Source organism: Ursus americanus, chromosome 4, assembly GCF_024610735.1.
Source record: "Ursus americanus isolate L20-20 chromosome 4, mUrsAme1.1.p, whole genome shotgun sequence".
In the NCBI taxonomy this organism is placed as follows: Eukaryota; Metazoa; Chordata; class Mammalia; order Carnivora; family Ursidae; genus Ursus; species Ursus americanus.
Window position 1 is genome coordinate 39,766,569 of NC_142130.1, and position 13,251 is coordinate 39,779,819.

General features: G+C 42.0%; 1 long non-coding RNA gene across 1 annotated transcript in view; it reads left to right on the forward strand.

Moving 5' to 3' along the window:
• Nucleotides 1-1,934: 1,934 nt before the first annotated feature.
• Nucleotides 1,935-13,251, forward strand: part of LOC148110239 (uncharacterized) — a 353,763-nt gene continuing 342,446 nt past the window's right edge. Inside the window, exon 1 of the long non-coding RNA XR_015724202.1 lies at nucleotides 1,935-2,028. This is a non-coding gene — a long non-coding RNA (uncharacterized LOC148110239). The remainder of the gene's footprint in view (nucleotides 2,029-13,251) is intronic.

A 13,251-nucleotide genomic window follows, 5' to 3' on the forward strand; every position in this document is an offset into this window, starting at 1 on the left:
TTGTTTGGGGACATGAGCAATTCACGGCAAAGGGTTTAGGAATACAAATGAGGGTGTTTTCTTCAAGCAGCATGGAGTCTCAGCATGTCTCTCTTACTCTCTTCTTATTGTACTTGATCTGCAAAGTAAAAACCTGCACATGTGATGGATTCATAAATACCACTAATGACACGGAGTTCTCTGTATGCACAGTGCTTTTCGCCAGTGGGGGCAGCTGGCGTATGCCCGTGACTGTCAATGTATTTTACCTATTTAGTTTCTACATATTTTTAAAAAATCAATTACCATTGACAGTGTTTATTTTGATGGGTTTCTCAAGTTACAATTACTCAAATCTTTATCCAAATTGAAAGTGTTTTTGTTTCTTTCTGGCACTCTCTTTGTAATCGGCATGTCTTTTGAGTAGACAGGGAAGTCACACAGACAGCCTGTCAGACCACATAGCTAGGTAGGTCATGCCCATGGTGCTGTTTCTGACAGCCATGACCCTGTAGGGATCACCCAGTGCCAGCCTTGCCCCAAAAGACAAAAATGCGAGGACAGGAGGCAGCAGTGTGGGGACAAGGTCACCCAGATAAAGAGTGCTCTGAGCCCTGCGTGTGTTTGGAGTAGAACCCTTGCAGTAAGAGTCGGCTTCCATCTCTCTCCGGGGTGGGATGGTTTGTCTGCCCCAGCGTCAGGGCCCTACGCTGCTTGGCTGGCAGTCAACAGCATGGGGTTAAGGATGAGCCTGCTATGGAGGCCAGGTGCTCATGCCACACCCAGAGCCCTTCACAGGCGTATTCATCCCCAGGGCACCAGGAGCTCTCAGGGGGATTCAACTAAGGTAACATTTCAGGGTTTCACACACCTTTCTCTACATACAGTTTCAGTAAAGGTTCTTGATGATTTCATCTTCTCTGACCTACCCTCTCATGATCTTGTCTTCATGGCAAGTTTCTGGTAGGCCCATACTCCCCTCTTTTTTTTTTTTTTTCTCTGCCATGTTAGTGCCTCCTTAGTCTACTAATTCAGAAGTCTCCACTCACTAGCAGTGCCGGAACATCAACTCTCCACCCACTCTGGTTAAGAAGCTGGCATTGAAGACCTTGCCTGCTGGAACGTTACTGACCACAGTGGCTTCTCTTTGCAGATTCCAGTGCTGAGTGTAAGGAAGGCAAGTGTTGTCCACGGTGGTGCTGAGTTTTTCTAACGCATGCAAGATTGCCATCCCATCCAAATACACAGCACTCCAGTACTTCTGACTGCCCGGCAAAACAAGTTATTACCAGATAATTCACAGCCATGGATTTCTTTAAACCTCGTGACATTTTCCTCAATTGTACTTTAGTCTCTGCAGACACTTTGAACCTGACCTTGCAACTTTGTACTTCACATTCACAACGTGAATTTTTGATTTGGGTTTTTGCTACTGCATGGCTTTCCCTAGAAACCCCATGAAGGGAAATAAAACAGTTACCGGTTTCCGTATTTTACAGATGTGGAAACTGAGGATTAGATAACAAAGTAGCCTTTCCCACAGAGAGACTCAAATAGATGATTACAATGGAGCAGTCATAACACCTTTTTTTGTCATTACAGGGAGAAAAGTTTATCTTTTCTGCATGAGTGAGATTTGACACTCTCTCCAGCCACGTGCTGTGGGACTGAGACAGAAAGGGCTTACCTGTTATGGAGGTTACACAGGTCAGGAGATAATTCTCCGCTGTTCAAACAAATAAACTTCAACACCACGGGTCACTTCTTCTCCCTGCTCTTTGTGTTCATAGCACCCTGTCGTGTTGCCAAGCCATTTACCCCGTTTTAATTGAGCAGACCTGGCCTTTTTCTGCCTCTGCCTTTTTTGGCTTGTTCCTGCTACAGTTAATTATTAACACTGTGATAAAAATTAAAATGCCTAATGCAGAAGCCAAAGTCCACCACCAGCAAGGGGGCTTCTGCTTGAACTAACAGGTACCATGGGAAGCCAACACGTGGGGACAAGACCGGCCGGCACTGTACAGAGATGGCAGGGACCGGTGCCCTCACGTAAGTTAGCGGAACGCAGCGCACAGCAGAATTCATAGCCATTGCGTCTCTTACACAGAATCCTGGTCTGTGAGGAGGCCCAGAAAATCACTCCCTCAGTTTTCTTAGAACAGGGGCGTGTGTGACGTGGAAATCCCCAGCTGTCTGGGTCTGGTCCTCTGTGCACAGCAAGAAGTCCAGTAAAGTCCACAAGTAGGACCTGTCTCTGAGCACAGTAAGATGCATTCTCCCTCCTCGGGGAGCCAGCTGTCTCCCCGTGGAGCAGAACCACCAAGTGACAGAACCCTCAGCTCACGAAGCTATTCTGGTCACTTTGAGTTAGCTCGCTCTTCCCTGTTCCTCTCGGAGGAAGCTTTTTCCACCCCCACGCTCTTCAGAACTTCTGTTCACTTTCAAGTTTCTTTTTTGTTCTTTTGTTAAGATCATTTCTCTTCAAGTCATTCAAAGCTTCTTTGAGGATTCTCAGAGACACAAAGCATGTCTTTTGGATTGTATTCCTGGTTATTTCAAGGAGGGGGCTGAGAACAGGATCCACGTGTGTCTGTGTGCACACGGCCCCCTGCATCAGGAGCATGGGAGCGCTGGCCCGCAAGGGTGCAGGGCTGGGGAACTGCACAGCTGATTGAGCGAGGGCGCATAACCTGTGGGGTCTAAGGGAAGGTAGGTTTTCATTCCTACACTGTGCTTGTCTTTCTCCGTAACCTTGTGGGTGCTATACCGCTAATCTTCTCTGTAAGGTCAAGATCATATATTGCTCACCTAGCTTCATTTTTTTCACAGGTGAATGGGTGACATGACTTATTATTTAGATCATTATATTGCCTGATGTTTAAATACTCCACGTGTGGATACAGAGTGTCTAAACACACACTTCTTGGGATCCTCAACACACCCACTTCAGTGTAGAGTTCTGCTACATAGGAAGGCAGCAAGTGCAGTGTTCAGAGCCTGGCTTCTGGAATCCCAGTTCTCTCGCTTCCTAGCTGTGCTCCCTCTTTCCTCCGAGAAAATGGATGACATGGGACTACTCGCTGCATAGGGCTGTTAGGAGATTTAATGAGCAGATGTAGAAATAACCTTTCAAACAGTGTTTGGCCTCTTAGTGCAGAAATGTGAGCGGCGATGTTCCTCTCTACAGACAACATAGATCCAGCCTCATAAGGCTCTTCAGTTCTCATACACCGAGAATTTTCCTGCCTCAAGATACCAACATCCTTTTACTTGCTGTTCCCTCACTCCCCCCTGCCCAAAAGCCACTGCCTGTTTAGCTTTATCTCAATTTCAAGTTCACCCACAGGAAAGCCTTTTGTGACCTTTGACTCTAATGACCTCTCTCCTTGTATGCTCTATCTCATTATCTCATCTGTCACTTATAGTGTTATCAGAGTCTATAATGACTGCTTATTTATCTCCCAGTAGGTTGTGATACTCTTGTGGGTAATAACCATGCCTACCTTACTGACCGTTGAATTCCCTGTGCTATTGCATTCATTCACCTGGTATTTATTAAGGGTTTGCTTTATGCTAGGCACTTTTCTAAACGTTCTAGATATAGCAGTGAAACAAATAAACAAATCCCTGCCTTCATGCAGCTTACAGTTTGGTTGGAAACCTAAAAAGTAAATCGCTGAAATATGTAGTATGGTAGATGTTGATAAGTATTAAGGAAAATAATAAAGCAAGAAAAGGGGATACGGAGTGTTGGGGGGAAGGGTTGCAATTTTCCACAGGATGGCCAGGGCAGGTATCGCTGGGGATGGGTGCAGGGAGAGTTCCTATCTTGGGGCAAGTGAGGGGAGACTAAAAGGAAGTGGGTCCAAGGGTAAAAAACTTGTGCTTTTACTCTGAGTGGACTGAGGAACCTTGGAGGAGAAGAGGAGTTCATGACTTAGATTTTACAAGGATCGTTGTGAATGCTGAGTTCAGAATAGATTGAGGGAGAGCTGGAGCAGAAGCAGAGAGACCAATTAGGAGACTCTTCCATGAATCCAGGGATAATGGAAACTCAATAAGTACTTGCAAATAAATGAATAAATAAAGATGTTTGCGCACACTTTTGGAAGACTGAGTGTCTAGGTGGTTAGTTTCGGTGTTGGCGCACTGAGCTTCTGAGATCGGGCTTCTTGTACACCCCTGTGTTTCTTTGCGTTCAGTTAATGATATCTGCCCCATCCCTATCCACCTCAAAGCTGCAAAAGACGAAATGATGATGACGATGGATAAAGCCAGTGAGATTTATGATGCAGGCTACTAAGCCAGTGTTGCTCTAAAGCAATGCCTTGCTTTTGATCTGTGAAGCAGGCCTTTCTTTCTCCTTCATCACCTACCAGCAAAATGAACATTGTTTTTAATACAGAGGGAAAAATAGGAAGACAAAAACAAGTGGGCATAAAAGAATGAGAAAGTGCTGTCAGCATATGGAGGGCCAGCAAGTTGGTCAGCAGGGTTCTGACTCAGATGAACTTGTCTTTGTACTTTCTTATCCTTGAAACAAAGGAGAAACCTCCTAGGGTTTTCACCCCTTCTGAATGCCATTGTCTACTGTTTTTGCTTTATAATAATTTGCTAAATATTTAACTAACAGCCTAATGACTTTAATCAATAACTGCAGTAGCTTCCAGAATAAATAGGTCTTTGAGATTTCTAGACCATAATCCACTTAAAAATCAGTGTTAGTAAATGGAGAAAAAGACCTGAGACTCTGTTTAGACAAGAATATTTCTGATCATTTGACGTCATGAAAAATGCTCTTTAGAGTTTCATAAAATCCAAGCACTTGATTAGTATAAAATTACTCTCAAAGGAAAAAAATAATAATAAATGATGGGGAAAAGATAACTGAGTGCTATTTTTTAATTTATGACAACAGGTCTGTGGTTACATTAATAAAACATGCCCAGATCATTGTATATAGACTTCATCAGCTTGAGTTTTTCTCCAGATTTAGGAGAAGAATATTCCAGGGAAGTATGTTGGGGAGGTGAGGAAAAAAAGGAGGGGGTGTGCAAAGTTGCTTTCTGCATTGATTGCCAAAGAGCGAGTTGAATCTAATCATGACTCCTGTTTTTCATAGCACAGACATTTCACCTTTGGTTTGGAGTGAGTCTTTCAGAGTCGAGGATCATATTTTTTAAATAAAGAATGAGACCTAAAACAGTTGTTCCTGACAACATTGGGAGGGGAAAAAAAATCAGAAAGGCAAAGTTGAGCTTTTAAGACCTGAATATCAGAAAAGGTTTCCTTCTCTGCGGTACGTTCATATAGTTACAGAATGAGCATTACAAAGGTGATGGTTTGGTGGCATATTGTGACACAAAAATAGCCAATCCTCTCCCAATAATTTTACCATTTTTATTAATTGAGTTCTGACTTGGAAGACTTCTGACAGAAGACTTGGAAAAATTTAGGAAATTTCCTGAGGCTTTCCTTTTCCCATTTGTTTTCCATCAGAGTCACTGCCCGTTTTCTAGAGGACACTGATAGGTTGTAAGAATGTTCTCTGTGAGGATGATTGAGCGCTACTCTGAAGTTGATGATATTTCTGCCAAACCCCCCATATGTCTTAAGTTTCCCAAATGGACATATAAAACATAATATATTGTTGTTTCTTTCAAAAGCCTGAACTTGCAGAATATTTCTGGTAGTAAGCATCACAGGCCGGTATTCAGTCACATCGTGACTACTGTAAGATGTTTAAAGATCTGAAATAGCAGGTAAGTGGAGGGAAATAATGCTTCAGAGGAGGAAGCATAGTGAAGAAGAGAGGAGACTGAAACAGACAGGAATAAAATAGATGAGAATGAGCAGCCAGCGAGAAATAAGAGGAAAGTAATAGAGGTTTTTTTTTTTTTTTTTTTTAAATTTGCTTTTTCATCACTCAGTATCTCTGAAAGCATTAGAATCCAATGCTCATGTCTGAGCTCCTTCTGCCAAAAATCAAAGAGAAAAAATACCAATAAACTATAAAATAAAGGTGAAGGAAAGAAAGGCAGAGACAGAACAAAGTATCAGTTTGTAAGGTAGTAAAATTGAAAGATGCAGGTGATTTAAGGGAGAGAGGGATATATGGTGAGAGGCTGGAAATAAGGAGAAAGAGGGGCTCAGAATGAAGTAACCCACAGAAGAATAAAAGAAGGACAGAGGTACTTCAGACAACTGGCTGCAGCTTGAGAAAGGTCACATACGCCCTCTGGGCTCCCAGCTATCTAAGAGCTGCACCGGACTGTCAGGGCAGATAGACAAGGGAGAATGGGATTGAATACAGTTTACAACTCGCTTGTCATCTGGGAAGGGAGTGGAGATGAATTGCACATCCCTCAGATTGTCAGGACTTCGGGGGGGACACACACACCTTGGCCCATTAACAAACAACAGGTAGAAAAGGACACCCTCATATTCAGCCTTCTGGGAGACTGAGGCACTCGATGTATTGGCTACATTCTGACATGAGGGCATTTCTTCACAGTGGAGTCTGTATGCAGGGTTCTGGTCAACTGTAGTTATGTGGTAATGATATCCTTTGAAAAGTGGGAAGTTTGGGAGCTGAAATGCCTGGTGCTTTGGATTCTGAAAGACAAAACAAAACATTGTTTGACTGCTTGGGGACTTTCTGCAGAGTTAACTCCCTTCAAATGGATTCCTAGGCTATGAAAATATAAATGCAGTGAGCAAGAGAACTTTGATGATGGATTTTCCTCATCAGAAACTAGCACATTTAAATGAAGCCTTGGATAAGGAAAGAACGCACAGATGTGTGGAAATCAACAACAGAGGGTGACATTCAACATAGCTCAATTGTTTTCATTTTATTTCAAATACTCAATGCCTTTCTGATTCCCACACTTTGAAAAAAAAAATAACACAAAACAAAACATAATTCTCATCTTGGGAGTAAACCGTGAATTTCCCAGATAGGAGGGCTGGGTGTGGAAGTAGGAATGCTTCTCCCAGCCTAGACTGTTCTTAAGAGAAATATAATTTAGCACTGTACATTTTAAACTTGGTCCCATTTTTGGCAACATGCCTGGTGCCATAGCTTTAGTTCAGACCACCAGTATTTGATGGGATATCCATATCCTGTTTAAAAGCCTGTGAAATACTGCCCATTGTCCTGAAAAGGGATAATGGACTGGAAATAGACGTTAATTGTTTGTCAAAGCTAATGCTCTTGAATTTCTCAGAATCAGAGTAACAGAATGGCCATCCAACTGTGAGGAAAGATGACAAAATTCTTTTCCACGTTGGTTCTTTGCTTTGTGGAAGGGGGGAGTGGGAGGGGCTGGGGGAGCTGATCTGATTGTGAGACTCAGGATAGACATCAGGGGAAATCTGGAGTCGTGTATTTTATTCCAGTGATGATTTATAGATTTCAGAATCCGTGTGCTATCTACTTTACGCCAAGAAGCAGGAAACTATGTCCACCGGGGCTGCCCTTTTCATCCCTGTGCTCTAGGGACCTCATGAATGCCTGATGTTTCTGGTTTCCCACTCTCCAGACCTCCCTGTTGAGCAGTGGGGGCGACGGGGCAACCAGCACTGTCCGTCTTGTGGAGCTCTGCCATTGTGCTGCTTGTTTGTCATGTTCGCTACTATCTCTGTGCGCTCTTGGTTCATTGATACCACAGTACGCTGGACTCAGAAAAATCAGATCGGTCCCACTTTACACCTTTGGAGTGTGCCAGTGATTCACTAGCACTCTTGTGCTTGGTAACATGTGTAACTCTGCACACGCAGACACACATGCGGATATTCTCTTTTAAGCGTTGGTCATATAAGAGAAAGGAAAAGAAAAACAGCCCCCCTCAAAAAAAAAAAAAAAACACAAAAATAATGTGAGTCCGTTACTTGATTATATGCAGACTGGAAAAAACAAAAAACTAAAAGTATCACACAAGATAGTGCTTATATCAACAGAGCATCTAATATCTTAAGGAAATTGGTTTAAAAAATCTGAAAATGACTCAAACACATGATGCATAGGGTAAGCAATGATCTAAATATGCACTCACTGGATATCTGATTAGCTTCCAGATTTTATCAATAGTGTGTCATTCTTGTGTGTGTGTGTGTGTAAGTATGTATGTGTATGTATGTCATGCACAACTAAAATTGCCCCTTTGTTATTGTTGTTTAGATGTTATTTGTTAATAGTCAAATGGACCTTGTAGGATCCTCTAATTTTCAGTACTGTGAATGAACTGGATAGAATTGGAATGATAATGCTGGAACAACTGCCCACCTATCTGCTGGGGTGAGACAGACTTACCACTAAACTTCATTTCAGAGAGGATGGAAACTGCCTAATTTCCTTATCAAAGGTGTATCTAAGATCACTCCTCACGGGAACACCTCATCCACCATTCAACTCTCTCCTTTAAATGATATACAACCAGGCACCTGGGTGGCTCAGTCGGTTAAGCATCTGCTTTGGGCTCAGATCATGAATGGGATCGAGCCCTGCTTTGGGCTCCTTGCTCAGTGGGGAGTCTGCTTCTCCCTCTACCTCTGCTGCACGTGCTCTCTCTCTCTGTCAAATAAATAATAAAATCACAAAAAAAATAAATCATACAAGAACCAGCACAGCTTTCCTTATAACCTTGCACTTTTTGAACAAGTTCCTTATAATTCCGCAAATATGGAGACACGGTCTCTGCTGAGGCAAGCTTGAGATTTCTGTTTTCCTCTGACTTTGAAACGTGCAAGTTTCATGTTCTTTTTGCTTTTCTAAAAATTTCAAGTTAATGGGAATGGGAAGGATAAACGCAGGAGGCAAAAAAAAAAAAAATTGTAGACAGAGGGAAAGACAAGGGTTTGGTGACAAGAGAAAGCAGCAGCATAGAGAAAATGGGAAACAGCTACAGATTCAAGAAGAAAGAAGAGGAACAAGCCAACAAGACTGCTATAAAAATAGAAATGGATTGAGAGGAGCACAGAGGTGGGAAGACAATGGAGAAATAAAACACAAATTGAGGCAAGTACATGATCCCGGAAGAGAAACACGTTGAGGGGACAGAGGTGAGTGCAGGAGATAAAAGCTGCTCTAAGCAGGGCCCCTAAATAAGGTCCCTTGGAGTTTGCAAATACATCAAAATAGCTACAGATGAAGAGCTGCAGTGTCACAGGAGTGACCTTCTATTGTTCATCCCCGCTCCTTCTGTCTCCCAGGCCCTTCCCACACGTGGAAGGTATCTTCTGGTTTCTTTCTTTTCTTTTGTTTCTTTTTTTTTTTTTTTGTACATTTAAATTTCATTTTTTTTGTGGAAAAGAAAGAAATAGCAATATTTAAAACATCCATCTACCATAGGGAAACACCGATTTCAGCTTCTATTTAAAATACCACAAGTGTAAGCTCTCTTGACAGTTGTTTAACCTATGATGACAGGTTACAAACTTCAAAAAAGAAACAATGGCTGCAGGTTTATTTATGCTACATGCCACATATTCTTCATAAATAAATAAGTATTTATGGAAACTCATTCCTTTGCTATTGTTTACCCGTCACTCAAGCTGGTCTTTCTGTAATAGACTGTAATGGTAAGACGCCATAGCTTTATTAATCTGGCGCTAGTTGATTTCATGGAGGAAGGCTGGAAAGGGAGGAAGTTGTTCTGTACAGCGTCGGGTCTGGAAAGCCTATCCTTCTTACCCTGAGACGTCTTTGGCTCTGTCGGCAGCACCCCTGGCTTTTCTGGGTCTCAGGAGTACACTCTCTGGTTTCTGGTCAGCCCCAGATGGACACTCAGAGGTGACTGGCTTCTTCGCTACTCTGGGGACTGGTAGTTCCAGCTCACTAACCGGACTGAGACATCAGACAGGGAAGAGAGTCCAGCCCTGGATTAGGAACTGTTGCATGGAATAGTGTCTTGCTTCCATTGGTCCTCCAAGCCAGGGTAATGGTAGCTGGGCTCTCTGGAGCTACTCCAATCTTTCTCTTTTTCCTTGAGATGTAACTTAGAGTCTTTGAGGTGAGGTTGGAGGAAGCATGCTTACCCCTGCATGGCTCATTTGCACGTATGGCCACAATTGAATTATAATGAACTATTACAAGCACTGTTGTCTCCAGGAAACATTTTTCTTTGTAACTGAACTATCTCACTAAGAAAATACACAATAATCTGTTGCTGCTCAGAAATACATAGACAAAAGTGTTCTGTGTAGTGTTTTATCTACTCGTGTAGTAGCCATACCCATCCCACCAGAGTATTGCTCTCTGCTGGGAGGTCAAGGGTATGTATGAGTATGTGTGCGTAAATGACAAGAATTGGCTTGTGTATATAATCCTGGATGGAACTGTGACATGTGGACGGTTATGGCTTCTCCAGTTAAATGTGTAAATTTTGCTAGAAGAAAACAGAGCTCTCATCTGTAAATGGGCAGATAATACTTCTTTTGCTATTATAACTCAGAAAAGGGTCTCGCCTTGCTCATGTGATGGCAGCTCTTGATGTTGTTAATAGCTGCACTTGCCTTGTGGAAGAGCTCTGTTTCCCGACCAGATTGAGTATTCTGCCTGAGTCTCACAAATAGTCTAGGGCCCTGGCCTTTTCCAGATCACCCCTGGCTGGTTCTTTCCCTGCTCCACCCCTGCTCAAGCAGCTCCCTCCCATGTAATGTTTTCAGCTTGTCAATGATAGTAAGAGAAGAACACAGGGACCCTGAAACAAGATGCATAGATCCCGCCATCCTCACTGCATTTAAACCTGGCATACATCCAAGAAATAACTTCGGGCATGGGAGGTAAAAGAGGAGGAGAGAAATCATTAGCAAAATTTTAAAAACTGGTGTGCTTTTTTTAGGGATACAGGAATGGGGGTCTATTACCAAATGAAACTTTTGAAGGATATTATGAAACGGAAGAAAGAATGAACAAACAGTAGTGGGAGGGGAAAAGCTTAGATCGGCTGAGGCAAAAATAGGGAAGAAACTTCTGAAGATACTCAAGAAAGGAAACTTGAAGTCACAGAAGGCTATACGGATGCAACAGGCTTGGGTCAGGACTCAAGCCAAAATTTAATGCAAATACACAGGCAGTTCTTAATAGAATTGGATCCAGAATTTTCCTATAACTGAAATTTTATGTGTGTGCATACATATTGTGTACTAACTTTATAAATTGAAAGGTTGGTTTGGGGAGAATATTGGCATATCATGTGTTGTAATAACCCATGGTGTCCCCTACCCACCTACCCAAAGTCACCCAGGGCTCATCCTGAAGGCCACACTGAATGGCTCCTGTGGGATTTGCATAGTCGTCTTTAGCCATTGTACTCACTGTGCGACCTTGTGGAAACCTCAGTTTGTCTCAGCTTCCTTGCTGATAAGAATGTGATTGATGGCAATGTCTGTCATCACACAGTGATAACTTGCGAACTAAATGCATAATAAAGTGGGCTAAATTTGAAGATGTGAAGTGATAATGCAAAGCATATACAGCCTTCAGAGATAGGCATCCTATCAACCTCACATAGGCATGGAAGCTTGTCTTCTCCCTTGTTCCTTGTAATTTATTCTTTACACTCTCCTATATTATAGAAGTCTATAAAGTGTTCGGAGGATATACAATTTGTATGAAAGAGGCCATAGAAAAGAAAGATGATTCATTCTAAACATATATAACCTGGAAACGCTTTTCTCCCCCAGTATGTTGCAAAGGAGGAATGTGCGCTTTACCTGATATACAGTATTGGACTTAAAAGTCAATGGAAATGGTTCATAGGGACGAGCAGTCAATTTATGGTTCATAGTTTGTGTATTAATTTGAAAAATATTTTCGAATGGTTTATGGTGAGCAGTCTCAAATCAATTGCAATACCATTATTATTGGAAAAAAACAAAAGACTTGAACTCTGTCTCTTGTGAAGGTTAAATTGAAGAGATGCCTGCCTGTTTCTTTTTGTAGCCGGGCCTTTTCTAGAATGTTAAAGGGTGAACCTAAAAGGCAGACAGTGGAGAGGAGGCAGTGAGCCGATCTTGCTTCCTCCCCATGGTCACATTCCAGCGTAATGACTCTCGCCTTTAGGTTCCAGTTTGGAGTGCTGGTGTGAAATGGTCTCAGTGTGGTCTGAACTTGGAACTTTTTCTAATTAAATTTCGAAGTGTTTAGTGTGTTTTCATTTTGGTTTTCTAATTTGATAGGTCTCATTTGTGTCATTACTATGGATTTCTTAAACCCTTGCTTTGGTTATTAATTTCTCAATTGTCCCAGGCCAAGTCGTTATGCTTTGATCTACACATAACAGAGCGGAGAACTGGAGAAATTATCCAGAGGATTGAGGTCCAACTAGAATGATTGTCTGAAAAAGCCTCCTTTTGAGATAAAATGTATGGTTTACATAAATTACTTGAGTGATGCCTTGACCCTCCACCTCTCTGAAGGCAGTCATGCCCTTAAGCTTTGGAGAATTGACTCTCATTCTAATGATTTAGGGGAAATCTGGGAGTGGGGGATTTACAACTTCAAGATTGTGACTCATTATTTCAATCTGAAAAAAAGCCTGTCATGTCAGGAAGGTCAGTCATATCTATTGAGCAGTTCCCTAGATAATCCAAAAGAAACTGTCATTAGCCCAGTTCTCATTTAGTAATATCTCAGGATACTACTTTGTGAGGGGAAAGGGGGCAGATGAGTTTCCCTGCTGATGTAAATCTTCAGAGGGCTCCTCTTCATAACTTAGGACAAACAGGATCCTAAATCTATGGGACAGAAAGTTGGACTATTGTTTAAGGAATTCTGTCTGATATGGTAAGTCTTAAATTCATTTTTTTAAATCTAACATTGATTTTATTTTATTTTTTCATTTAATTTTTTTATTATGTTCAATTAGCCAACATATAGTTTGAATTAAATTTCCTGGATAGTTCAAAAAGGTCAGTTGAACAGACATTATAGCAGAGTTTTAACAGAAACCTCGAAAACTGGACCATTCTTTATCTCATGGTGTCTCTGGGTCAGTGTGTTCTTGGTTCCAGTTGAGGGCACCAGGAACAGTCCTTACTGTAGAATCTTTGATAAGGAAACAATATTCCATCTTTCTTTGAGGAAGATCTGGGAATGAGTTCCCCATGCCCACCAATTTGCCCTGCCCCCCATGACCTCTTTTGTAGAATGGATGCTCTGTGAGTTTTTGGAAGAAGGAGTGATAACGGGTCTGGGATAATGAGGCTTCTGGAAGAGTAGTTTTCCTGATTGAGCTGCGTATCTTAAGGAGCTTGAGGAGCTAGGAA